The sequence below is a fragment of the Corvus brachyrhynchos genome, unplaced genomic scaffold (assembly GCF_000691975.1).
Source record: "Corvus brachyrhynchos isolate BGI_N302 unplaced genomic scaffold, ASM69197v1 scaffold312, whole genome shotgun sequence".
NCBI classification, from domain to species: Eukaryota; Metazoa; Chordata; class Aves; order Passeriformes; family Corvidae; genus Corvus; species Corvus brachyrhynchos.
In genome coordinates this window covers 232,694-244,209 of record NW_008236640.1, presented here as the reverse complement: position 1 = coordinate 244,209, position 11,516 = coordinate 232,694, and the positions used below count along the sequence as shown (strand labels likewise).

Sequence of the window (11,516 nt, the reverse complement as noted above, 5' to 3'; positions counted from 1 at the left end):
TCTGGCATATTGAGATTAGCCCTCTGTCTCCAAGCCTTCTCTCCTCCAGGCAGAGAAGATGTAACTCCTTCGGTCTTTCCTCACAGGGCAGGTTGTCCTCATCACCCATTTTAGTGGTATCAGCAACCTGGGTGAAGGTGCTTTCAAATCCATCATTCAAATCCTTGTGAAGATGGACAGTATGGAGCCCAGTGCCAGTCTCAGGGAGACCCCACTTGTGACAGGCTGCCACCCTGAGTCAAAACCATCGATCACGACTCTCTGAGCGCAGCCTGTTGGCCAGTTTTCTCCCCATCTTGCAAACCACCTAACCAAGTCTGTGTCTTGCCAGTTAGTCCAGGAGAAGGCTTCCTCATGGGTGGAAGCACAGTGAGAAGACTTCCAATGTTATAAGTGGCTTACAGGACTTTCTAGCTGAATTAGTTTCTGTGGCTGCCAAACCCAGAGGGATGTGGAGTGGAACCCTGCTGGAAGCAGATCAATGGGGAATGGGTATAGGATTGCTTTTTCAGTTGAGCAGCCAAATAAGAGGGAGGGAAATAATTCAGAAGACAGCCAAAATAAATATTATTTTCTTCTTCCTTTGCCCTGTGTGTGTGGGGGAAAACTCAACCCCCCACACTTGTATCTGATAAAACCTTGTTCAATCTGAAATGGTACTTGTAAGCTTTGTACACTAAAAAGGAAAGCAAATGGTGTGCTGTTTACTCATTTTCTGTTATCCTGAAGCACAGTAGTAAAGGCACTCCTCCAAGAAGTTGGAGGAGGTTCAGTTTCCCATTCTGCCTGGTATGATTTGAATTTGCATCTCTCAGATAGCTCATCTCATCATCTCGTCTGCAAGCACAGACATCTGATTTAACTTAACTTGCTGTGTTTCTCACCTTCTTGTTCTCTCTTTGCTCTTTGTTTCTTAGCTATGTTTTCCTTTCAGCATTTCTTGTACCTATTTTTATTTTTAACAAAAAAACCCTTGCAACTCTGAGAGTACACATCCCACAGGGCTGAAGCTGTGCATGCACCTCTTGTGGTTGAAACAGTCAATGAGGAACATGTCATCTGTGAACATGAAGCTTTCTTTTCTTGGCACTTCTTTCCAAATACACCACCTAAATTTCTGCTGTGGACATAAATGTGGCTTACGTGCCAGATGACGTTTCTAGTAAATTTGTTTTGTGTGATAGGGCTGTGGGATTTTAGCAGACATTTCCACCATAGCACTGCAAAAAATAACAGCCTGAGAAATCACAGAACGTACCAGAGTCAGAAAATGGCATTGGAACACTGCATGTTTTTAGAACGACTTTTCTGAAAATGAGGAAATGACTTACTGTTTGACCAAATTCTTATTTACTCAGTGTTCCCTGAAACAGAAGAGTTTCAGCCTGCTTCTGTGCAGCATATGGGCTCCAGTGTCACTGGGCTGCAGACCTTGCTTTGCTGACTTAGTGCAGTATTTAATTATCCTGCTGTGGAGATGTTAAGATATTTTATATATTTAAGTTGCAACATTGAGGCTTCCACACTCAGCTACTGTGAGCAGCCTTGGAACAGACATTCCCTCTGTCTGTGCCTCGTGCATAGGAAAGGAGGGAAGGAATATGGAAATACACCCCAATTATGTAAGTTTGAAACTGAGTGTCTGACTCAGCAGAAGGATTTCACTGTCATGTTGCATGTCAGACCTGCTTCTTTTGTATAAAAAGAGAGAGAGAAGAAAGATGCTAAAACTGCCTGAAATAGTTCTTTTCATACAATTTTTATTACCTGGAGCTGATAAAGAGAAGTCATGGTTTCAGTCCACTACCCTCCAATAAGAATTGGAATTAGTGTTATTTTCTTACCACCACACAGTCAAGTACAACCACTTAATTACATAAAGAGGAGAACAATGACATGAAAAAAATTCCCCCAATCTGGTAGAAATTTAAATCACATAATTATGCTCATAGTTTGGAAGAACATATTGTTACTAGGACAATTTTGTCTTGTCTCCTCTTCCTTTTGTGCCTTGTCTTTCTTACATCCTTTACTGTAATTTAAATTACATTATTAGTTCATTGTGGCAAGGGATGTGTTTTACAATGCTAAAGCATTACACTTGCAAGGTTTTTGTTCCTTGTTTGAAATTTAGTCTTTGTAGTTTAAGAAAGCAGTGCTCTGATCACCCTCCCGTTGGAAGGTAACACTACCTTGGTTGCAGAGGGATGGTGAAAACACCAGCATACCTGGACAAACTGAACTAGAAATTTCTTCTCAGTTTATTTTTTATTATTTTCTTTTCAATTTGTCGCTGTTCTCCTCTAGGCTGGAAGGCACTTACTGCTCCTTGTTCCTTGCTCCTTGCTACTCTGAATCAGACTCCAAATGATTCTATGTTTAGTTCTCTAAGTAAACTTGTCTAGTGAATACATCTGAAAAAAAATTAATTCCTCTGATTGCTACTGAAAAAGATTATTTTTAAATGCTCCCATGCCAGGGGAAACCCAACTGCAGTAGGTCCAAGTATACGATCCATAAAATCCCAAAACCAGAACTGAGTGCCAAATAAAATTGCATTATCTGTGAAATCAGGTCATAAGCATTCCAAATGGTCCCTAAAAAAGTGTACAGCCAGAACATATCTGGCCAAAAGCTGTCTACATATCGCTCTTCTGCCCCTGCAGCAGAGTACAGCAGCTGCTCACCTCACATGGCAGCGCCCCACTTCCCTGAGGCAGTGAAAAATACTCTGAAGAAAACAAGGCAGCTTTACCAGCGGAAGTGCTGAGGAGCCGCTCCGGGCACGGCCTGGGCTCCCTGGCTGAGTGGGAGGAAAGCAAAGCGTGAGCACCTCTTTGCAACCTGGGCACAGCCTGCTCAGTGCACCAAGTGAGGCTGAGGCCCCACGAGAAAATGAATCAAAGGCTGTAAAATAAAAGTCCTTATCACAACAAGTGAGGCACAAGGGGACAAAATCAGTCTGCATTTGCAGCGTTCATCTTGGCATTTTCCATTATGTATATTTTTGACGTTGCATGCTTTGTTCTTTTTCTTTGTTATATACAGGGTGTGTGATTACCCTCTGCTGAAAGGATAAAAAGGCAACCTGACGGGTTATCCTGTGGGATTTTTCAGATTTGAATACAGCAGAGATACAGCAGCAGACAAGAGCCACTACACTTGTTTGCACTACTGCAGCCACAGGAAAGATAAAAGTCCCAGTGTCAGAGCTTTTACCCAGGTATGGGGCCCCTCGGTGGGTGGTGGTTATTTTTTTGCCTTTATGGTTTGTTTGGTTACCAGCATTTCCGCCTGTGTAACCAGACAGTCAAGTCACAACTTCCTCTCTAGTTCATACCTCTTTTCTCTGTATAAACACTAGACACCATTTGTTGCTCAAGACACTGTAACAGCACTTTCACATCCCCCTCCAGGGATGCCTTTGCTTCTTTGGAGCTGTAGAATCAAATTAATGCAGTTCCAAAATGTCTTCGTTTTGCTGGCAGGTTGCTCAATTGTTGGTGTATTCAGAAGAGATGGATGCCTCCAGTGACATATGAATGTGCTACACACATTGCCTGTGCCCTGTGCAAGGTCAAGTGCTCTGAAAGAAGCCCAGACAGCTTCCTTGTCCTGCCTGGCTCAGGAAATGTGGACACAGAACCATGAGGAGTGAGCAGGACACTGGGGTGTGCAGGGAGAAAAGAGGACTGATCAACGTGGCGTGCCAAGGGTAAGAGGCCCTGGCTACCTGTCAGTGTAGGGCTCTCAGGACTGCTCACACAAAATAATCCTGGGGCAGCCTGTCTTGCTGAGGAAGCCAAAAGCTTTCCTGTCCCATCGACACAAACCATGCCCTTAGCCAGCTCTGACCTTTGCTTACACCTTGAACTGCCATCTGCGGGGACAGTTGTATCCAGATACCCAGACTGTTCTCCCAGTCATAAAATAGCTGCTCCATTTTAAAGAGATTTTGAAGCATTTTTATGTTCCTGAGTGTTGCATCCCCAAAGGAGGAAGGGGTCACACTTCTGTACTTATATTAGGCAACAGTTCCTAAAAATTATCAGTGCTCAATTAGTGAAGCAGGGGTTTCTTCTCAGAATCACCATTTGGTAAGAACCTGGGAAGAAGAGCTACCAGAGCTACCAGAAAGGATGTGATTGACTAAGATAGTAATTTAATTGATGTCTGGTGGTTTGCATTTTGCTCTTTGATGGTGAAAATTTAACTGAAGCATAAAGCTCAGTGTCAAAGCAAGAGAATTTCTGAGAGCCAGGTGCTTTCCTATGAGTTTTGTATTCTATTTCTAATCTTGATCTCCTTTGTCTCTTACCATTCAGGATGGAACAGCAGCACTGGACTACTTTGCTTGCTGTGGCAGGGGTGCAAACTGGTGCTGGATTTTGATCTGACTGGTAAGCAAGGACGTCTACGAGGTGAGGCTGGGTGCAGTACAGAGGTTTCCTCACTTTTGTGCTGGCTGGAGACACACCACCCCAGAGAACCCCAATTCCCAGAGTGGTTTAATGCACATTACACAGCATGAATACTTTGTAAGACCAAAGCAGTTCTGCTTACTGATGTCATTGTGCTGGATGTGGTACATGAGGATTGGTTCTATTGATTATTACTAAAATGTTGTCTCTGCTTATTTTTGCCTATTCCAAAGAAGGTTCTGCTGGCTAAAACCAAATAAAACATTTTGTACCATTCCACCCAGTTAGCTGCAACAGCTTCGATGTAAATCCCCCGTGATTTCCCTGTGGCATTACTTTTGCCACCTTCCTGGACTCCCCAAGCCTGACACTAAGCACAAGGATTTTGACTGTTAACAAACGGGATGAGTTCACCAAGTAGTGCTTCACAGGGAGCAAAAATAAAATAAAATAAAATAAAATAAAATAAAATAATTCCCACTTGTGCTTTGCCCTGACTGACAGCATCTAAACCTGTGACAATGACGTGGCTGGTGCAGGCAGCCACAGCTGACAGCGCTGTGGTGGGGGTGGAGGATCAGGCTCAGTGAATTCATGGTAGGTATCTCTGTGCACTCAGCTTTCTCTTGTGCAGTTGCAATACAATTCACTACCTGAGCTACTGCAGGACTACTCATTCAGCTGGCACAACCTCCCTGCCTGAGGAAGTGCTGCTTATACAAATAAGGTCTGCGGATCATCTTTGCTGCCCCTTCAGAGCTCCAGTGACTTGGCTAGGAAACTGCACTCGATGAAGCATGTCCCTAAGGTGCCATTGACACGCTGACTTGGGTGACACTTCAGCTTTTCACACTCCAGGAGCATTCATGCATTGTCCAGCTGTTGCCACACATTTAGACAGGCTACCTGCCATATGGTGATGTAAGATAAGTCGTTTTAATGACATATTGGAGAGCAAAATTTGAGGGTTTTGTTTCATCTTATGATGTCTTTGCTGGGGAAGAGTTGCTGCTGAGAAGAAATCATTATTATGCCAGCAAGAATACTTGTCTAGCACAAACTGTTTCTGCAGTAGAGAAAGGTTTTTGTGGCCTCCCCAAATTTTTAACGTAGCTGCAGTTTTTGCTCTTAATATAACAAGGCTTCCTAAAGTACATGTTCTAAGTCACTAGCAGCTCACTGCAAATGTCAAATACCAAATAATTAATAACAAAGCTGACTCCCAAATTAACTCAAAGAAAAATCTAGTGGTCCAGAAATATTCTCATTAATTGTTCTGTAGACCAGTAGAAATCAAAAGTCATCAATTAGCCCTGTCCTCTTCCTCCCCTAAGCCATGGCTTAAAAATCAGGTGTCATATTTTTGTGGTTAAATCAGTCTGAATTATTTTGTTTGCCTTGTGGTAACTTGAGTCTGTATCTCATAGCTGGATCATGTTTTCAATTATGATTTAAAGTCCCCACAACAGCTACAGATTTCCTGTTTAAGGAAAGCCAAGATTCTCCCACACCTGACCCATTGTGGGTAAAGAAATGAATTTTGTTACCCTGCTAAAAGTGCAGGTGCTGGCCACTGTGAATACAAGTCATATGTTTCAAAGACAGACAATAATCTACAGAATCAAGTAATACATTGGACTGATTGTGAAATTTTATCTTCATGTGCCTTTGAGTTACTTTTTTGTTTCCTGAAGCATCCTGCCAGATAAAAAGTCTTTTTGCCCCCTTTGCGTTTAGGATTTTGCATCTTAAATATTGTTTCTCCTGGTGTGCTTCAGGGACTATTTTAAGTTCTTGGTATGCCACAATCCACCAGGACTAAAAACAAAGCTAAAATTTCTGATACAAAAGAAGAAAACAGCCTGAGAGGTTTATAAAGAGGCCATAGGAAACCCAGCTTTAGTTGCACCAGTATTGTTAAATTCAAGCCTCAAACAGAAGAAACAGGTGGGCAAGGGTCCTTTATCCAGCATTGCCTGGGGAGAATGAGGATGCTCATGCAACTCCCAGCTGCTTGAGCTCTGTTGGTACAGCACTGTACTTCAGCTGCAGAGCTGCGCAGGCACAAAACCTGTGTGTGTGCTATGCCTAAATTGGGGAGGGGGTGGGGGGGTAGATCAGCACATCTACACATGGGAAGTAAGTTCTTTTCACCTGCTGCCTGCAAGCCAAGCACATCCCCCTCACACATGAAGGCCCAGTTTTGCCCTGTGGTTTCCCCAAACACCTCCCTGCCTGCATCTCTGTGTAGCTGTTGCTCAAACAGGAACTGTTTTGCCTTCGCAGCCTTTAGCAGATGATGCTCTATCTCCCTTTGGCATCTCTCTGCCAGTTGCCAATGCAGCCATGTGCATATCTGAGAGCAAATTTTCTAGGACAGCACTGGGAGGTAAAATGCTTTCCCTATTTGTTTTCTCTCTGCTTTCATCCTAACTCCTCCTGCCCCCCTCTCTGATCCCTTTTTTATATTCTCCTCCCCTTTTGCTGTCCTCTGACTGCAAAACCAAGCTGGTACTTGTTGGTGATGCTGGGACCCTTATGTAGGTCAGCCCCTGTGAGTCAAGAGTCTGAGCTGCAGTCAACTTGCAGCTGTTTCATGATGCAGGAGGGTAGTGGGGCTTATCACTCCTTGTGCCACTTGCCCCTGCCTCTCTTGCTTCCTTGGGAGATCCAGAAGTGCTATGCTGTGCCAGCCCACCTGGCTGCAAGCTGGACAGAAATCCCTGTTTGTCAGTCCAGGAGCCCAAAGCAACTTAGAGACCTTCCCAGAGCCATGTGCACGGGGCTTGTCCTACTGCTGGGAAATGCTTCTGCACAGTGTCCTTTCAAGCAGAAGTCCAGAGCTGCAGTTTAAAATGTCACCCAGAAGTGTTCTGTGCCTGCAGATGGAAGGGGGGAGGTGGCATCTGCCAGCTGTTGGGTTGCTCTGAAAGGCTGCCTTGTCCACAGTGAGACCCCCTTGCCCTCTCCAGAGGTGCAGGTCCATACAGTAGTTACCTCACCAGGGAGAAAAATGTTGAACGATGCAGAGCTGCCCTCCTTGTCACATTCCTTTCTGCTTGGCTTGCTTAGGCATTTTTGAAACCCCTCTGAGCCCCCCAACAGTGTTTTGTAGCATCCTTTGCACTGAAAATCAGTCTCAGCATGAGCCCCAGTCCCTCTCCTACCAGCGTTCAGAAACGGTAAATGGAAAGCAAATCCGAATCTTTACCCCATCAGAAACCACAGCTGCAAAGCTGTCCTATTGTTTCATAAGCTACTTTTATTTTTGAGCCTTCAGACCTGTAGCACATCCTCTGCAAAGGTTAAATTCAAAATGAGCTGCACAAGCATAGGAAGGAAAGTCTGTCTCTCAGCATACTTCAGAGTCCCCAGCCCCCTCCAAAACAAAATGGAAGTGTCTCTGGCTCAAGGCAGCCTACACAGCAGCGAGCTGCAGGAGCTGTAAGCTATTATTTTAGTTCCCAAGAAAAGTAATTACTATAGCAACCAATACATCCGAATGGCTCTTTGGCTGCTGCCGAGACGCAAACAACTTGCACACAAAGGCACAGCAGAAACGTGCTGTGTAAAGTGTTCTCGGGCAGCTCTGTGTTTTCAAGAGCTCTATAAAATGTGCGTAACAGGCTTCTGAGAAATGACTGCCAGAATAACAGCAAGCAATTGTGCCGTGCCACGATCCCAAAATAACCTAATCAATAGCTCAGTATATTTGCCCCTGAAGAGATGAAGCAAAAAAAAGCAGAGGCTCCATTTTAAGCCTATGTGCCAGGAAGTTCCCAGCAGAGCTGAAGATATATTCAATAAACAGACAATAAAATGGTGGGGGAATGTCTCCTCTTTTGTTCTGCGCGCCGATTCCAGCTCCCTGCAGGCTTCACGTGCCAGCTCGTCCCCTCGGGCTTACACAGAGTGTGTTGGAAAAAGGGATTTAATTACAGCCTTGTAGTGCTGGAGGGTGTAAGAAGCGATGTCTGCGTTCTTTTCTGTGTCTGTGCAGCAACCAGCCCCACACACCACATCTCCAGCCGCAGTGCTGGGCACATCACTGCTGCTGTTACTGAACAAGGAAGCTTCTTGAGCAACAGCAAACTGTAATCATTGGCCATTGCTTAAGTATTACAGCGTTTGGAGTGCCTCTGTCACGTTCAAATCAAAATGCCACTGGTGTGATAACAGCTTAACAGCTCCTGGCCTCTGCCTGCAAAGCGGCACCACGAGGCAAACACCCTGGGTTCCCCAAAACAAGAGATCTGGTGCAAGCAACCTGGCCCCGGAGTATTGTCCAAAGTTTCCCCACAGGACACACAAAGACATGTCACCTGTCTCAAGGATGGTGAACAGCATTAACATCACTTTCCTGCTCCATTGCAGAAGGCAGCTCTGATGAAAGTGGAGGTTATGGATCTGGGTAACTCAGAACAGAGTTGGATCTTGTAAGTGAGCACAACGCATCCCTTCAGAAACCTGAACTGCACTTTAAAATTATTTTCTTAATCAGTTGAGTCCTCAAGTTTTGCTCTGTGTCCAGAATAAACTGAAAATCACAGCTGGATTTAACATAAAGACAAAATTAAGGAAGGAAATGTAATGATGTAATTTATTGCAGAAGTGCCTTATGACCAAATGAAAAAAGATCTCACAGAGACAGAGTTTTGGTCGACTGTAGCCTTTTAAGAAAAAATCCTTTATTTTGGATTAAAGAAAAACACCTGGGAAAAAAAAGCAAAGTATTTTGAAAAATATATTGAAAAAACAAAGTATTCCTACAAAAATAGCAGAAGCATGTATAAAATCCAGTGTTTCACTTCTGTCTTGCAGAATGGTAGCTGCCCTGCAGGCATCTGGAATTTCCAAACTTCTGATCCCAGGGAAATAAATTCTCTGTAATTTTTCTCCTAAAATCTTTATTTTGTGATAGGAGTTGACTGTGTGTTAAGTGGCTCCCTCTCAAACAAAACAAAACAAAACAAAACAAAACAAAACAAAACAAAACAAAACAAAACAAAAAGACAAACCACAAAAAAACCCCCCTCATTAAAAAAACCAACCAACCAACCAACCAACCAACAAAAACCAGTTCTTTTTCACAGTGTGCCTTTTTACCAGCTCTGTGGTGGGGGAAAGGCAAGACCACTCACAGGCTGACTTCCCAGTTTGTCTTTGCCAATAAACAGAAATGTCTTGCCTGGTGTAGAGGAGCTGGGACCAGTGGGAGCAGGCACACTTCTGTACCTTCAGGGTCACTGGCTGTGATAGGGCACATAAATCCTTGCTCGTCACAAACATTTTGCATTTTGGCTTGGAAAAGGCTGCTGCATTTTCAGTGAGAGAGGGGGCAGATAAGGAGTAGAGAGCTGGTGCACTGCCCAGCTGCTTGTGCAGAGCTGCAAGGCAGAGAAGTGAAACCAAAATCTCAGAGATGAATAGCGAGCTCTTCTGAGCACTCCCTGGCTGTGGAGGTGCCCTGCTGCCAATGCCAGGTGTGTTCAGGCCCAGTACTGCAGTTTTCTGCTGGAAAGAAGGAAGAGAAAATGAAAGGAGCTTGCACTTGACCATCAGTGTAAGCAAAACTCAGTGCCACAGTGAACAATGCCCCAAAACCCCACTTTCTTAAAAATAGGAATGACTAAAAAGAAAATCCAATGTGGTGAGATGTTGAACATAACTTGCTTGTATCTTGCCCCTCCCCCTTGTCCACCTTCCCCATTCACCAGAGGCAGAGGGGCAGGATGCATGCAAAGGTGAGCCATGAGAAATCCTCAAGGTCATGAAGCAGAACTCCTGGAATACCTTGCTCAGATCCTGAAGCTATCATTGCTCCTTTCCTGCAGGATCCAGGCTTGTGCAAGCTGCTTTCTTCTCTAGTTTATCTGCCAGCTTGAAAATCGTGTGGCTGGTTCATGAACAGATTTGTCTCTGGTATTGCTTTTGCAGCCACACAGCCTTAGATGGCCGCTGGGGTTTGAGTGGTCTTGCATCTGCGAAGGGAGGTGAGAAAATCAGTGTTCATGACTGTTACATCAGACAAAGAGTTGGATCTGGACCTTCTCTGGTGTGAATCAGAGAAATAAATCAAAATGGCAGCTCCTCTTGTGTTAAAAACCCCACAGCTTAATGAGATCTCTGCAGAACAAAAATGCTTCCTGTGTCTGGAGAAGCACGTTAAGAGAGAGGTGTTGAGGGAGCCAAGGTGCTAAGGATCGAACTTCTGGGAATGCTCCGCACATGAAAACACTCCATGAATCCATTATAAATGAGGCTGTTCTCTCATCCATCCATCAGGAGTGTTTCTGCTCCTAAGTTTGGGCTGCTCCCTATCCTATCTGACATGGAAGGTGATATTGATGAGCAGAAAAATGTATGTTTGCTTCAAATGTTGTTTTTGGATAGGGAGCATGGGTTGTGAAGGTGCAGAAGGAAACAGAGGAACAGCCATCACTAACAAAGAAGTGCAGGTTTCCAAACCATCTCTGCTAAGCCCCAGGTGGGAGGTTTCGTTTCTGTCTTGGCTTGGAATTTGTAGTTGGTCTTGTTAAAAGATGATGGCTATGTTGGAAATTAATATTTAGCAACTACTGGTTAACCGATGGAGGTTTTTTGGTGGGAGTTACTGGTTCTTTGAACAAATTTTGAAAATGGGCCCTCATAGAAATACAACCATATCCAATTGTAGTGAGGTGCTCTTGCCTTGCACTTGAGCCTTGCCAAGAGAGGTCAAAGCTGTGCACACACATTACTTGAATGTTGCCAGGGCATTTCCCTCAAATGCCTGCAAATACAGGCAGAACTCGGTATTTCAAAAGATGATGATTTTTAATGGAGTCTGGGTCAGAGCCACAGCTTTGATAACAACGCCCTGGCCAGCAAATGCCCAGAGCCTGATTTACAGCACCATCAGCAGGTGCTGCCTGGTGCCTCTTGTGGAGGGGCTAAGAGAGGGTACAGGGGGAGAAAGCAGCATTTTGTCACGACACGCTGTGCACGGGCCGTGAAAGTCGTGTCGGTGTGATGGAAGTGGGGGAGAGGAGCTGGGGGCGGCGATGCTTCGGCCCCCGAACTTGCGAGCTGGCGGCTGCGCTGCCCGGCCCAGCA

The 11,516-nt window shown here is 44.6% G+C and overlaps 1 long non-coding RNA gene across 1 annotated transcript; it reads left to right on the top strand.

Annotated features, from left to right (window-relative positions):
• The first annotated feature begins 1,526 nt into the window (after nt 1-1,526).
• On the top strand, nt 1,527-4,847 carry LOC108444818. Its single transcript, XR_001859519.1, has 3 exons — nt 1,527-3,223; nt 3,489-3,715; nt 4,326-4,847. It is a non-coding gene; the product is annotated as an uncharacterized LOC108444818 (long non-coding RNA).
• Nucleotides 4,848-11,516: the final 6,669 nt, after the last annotated feature.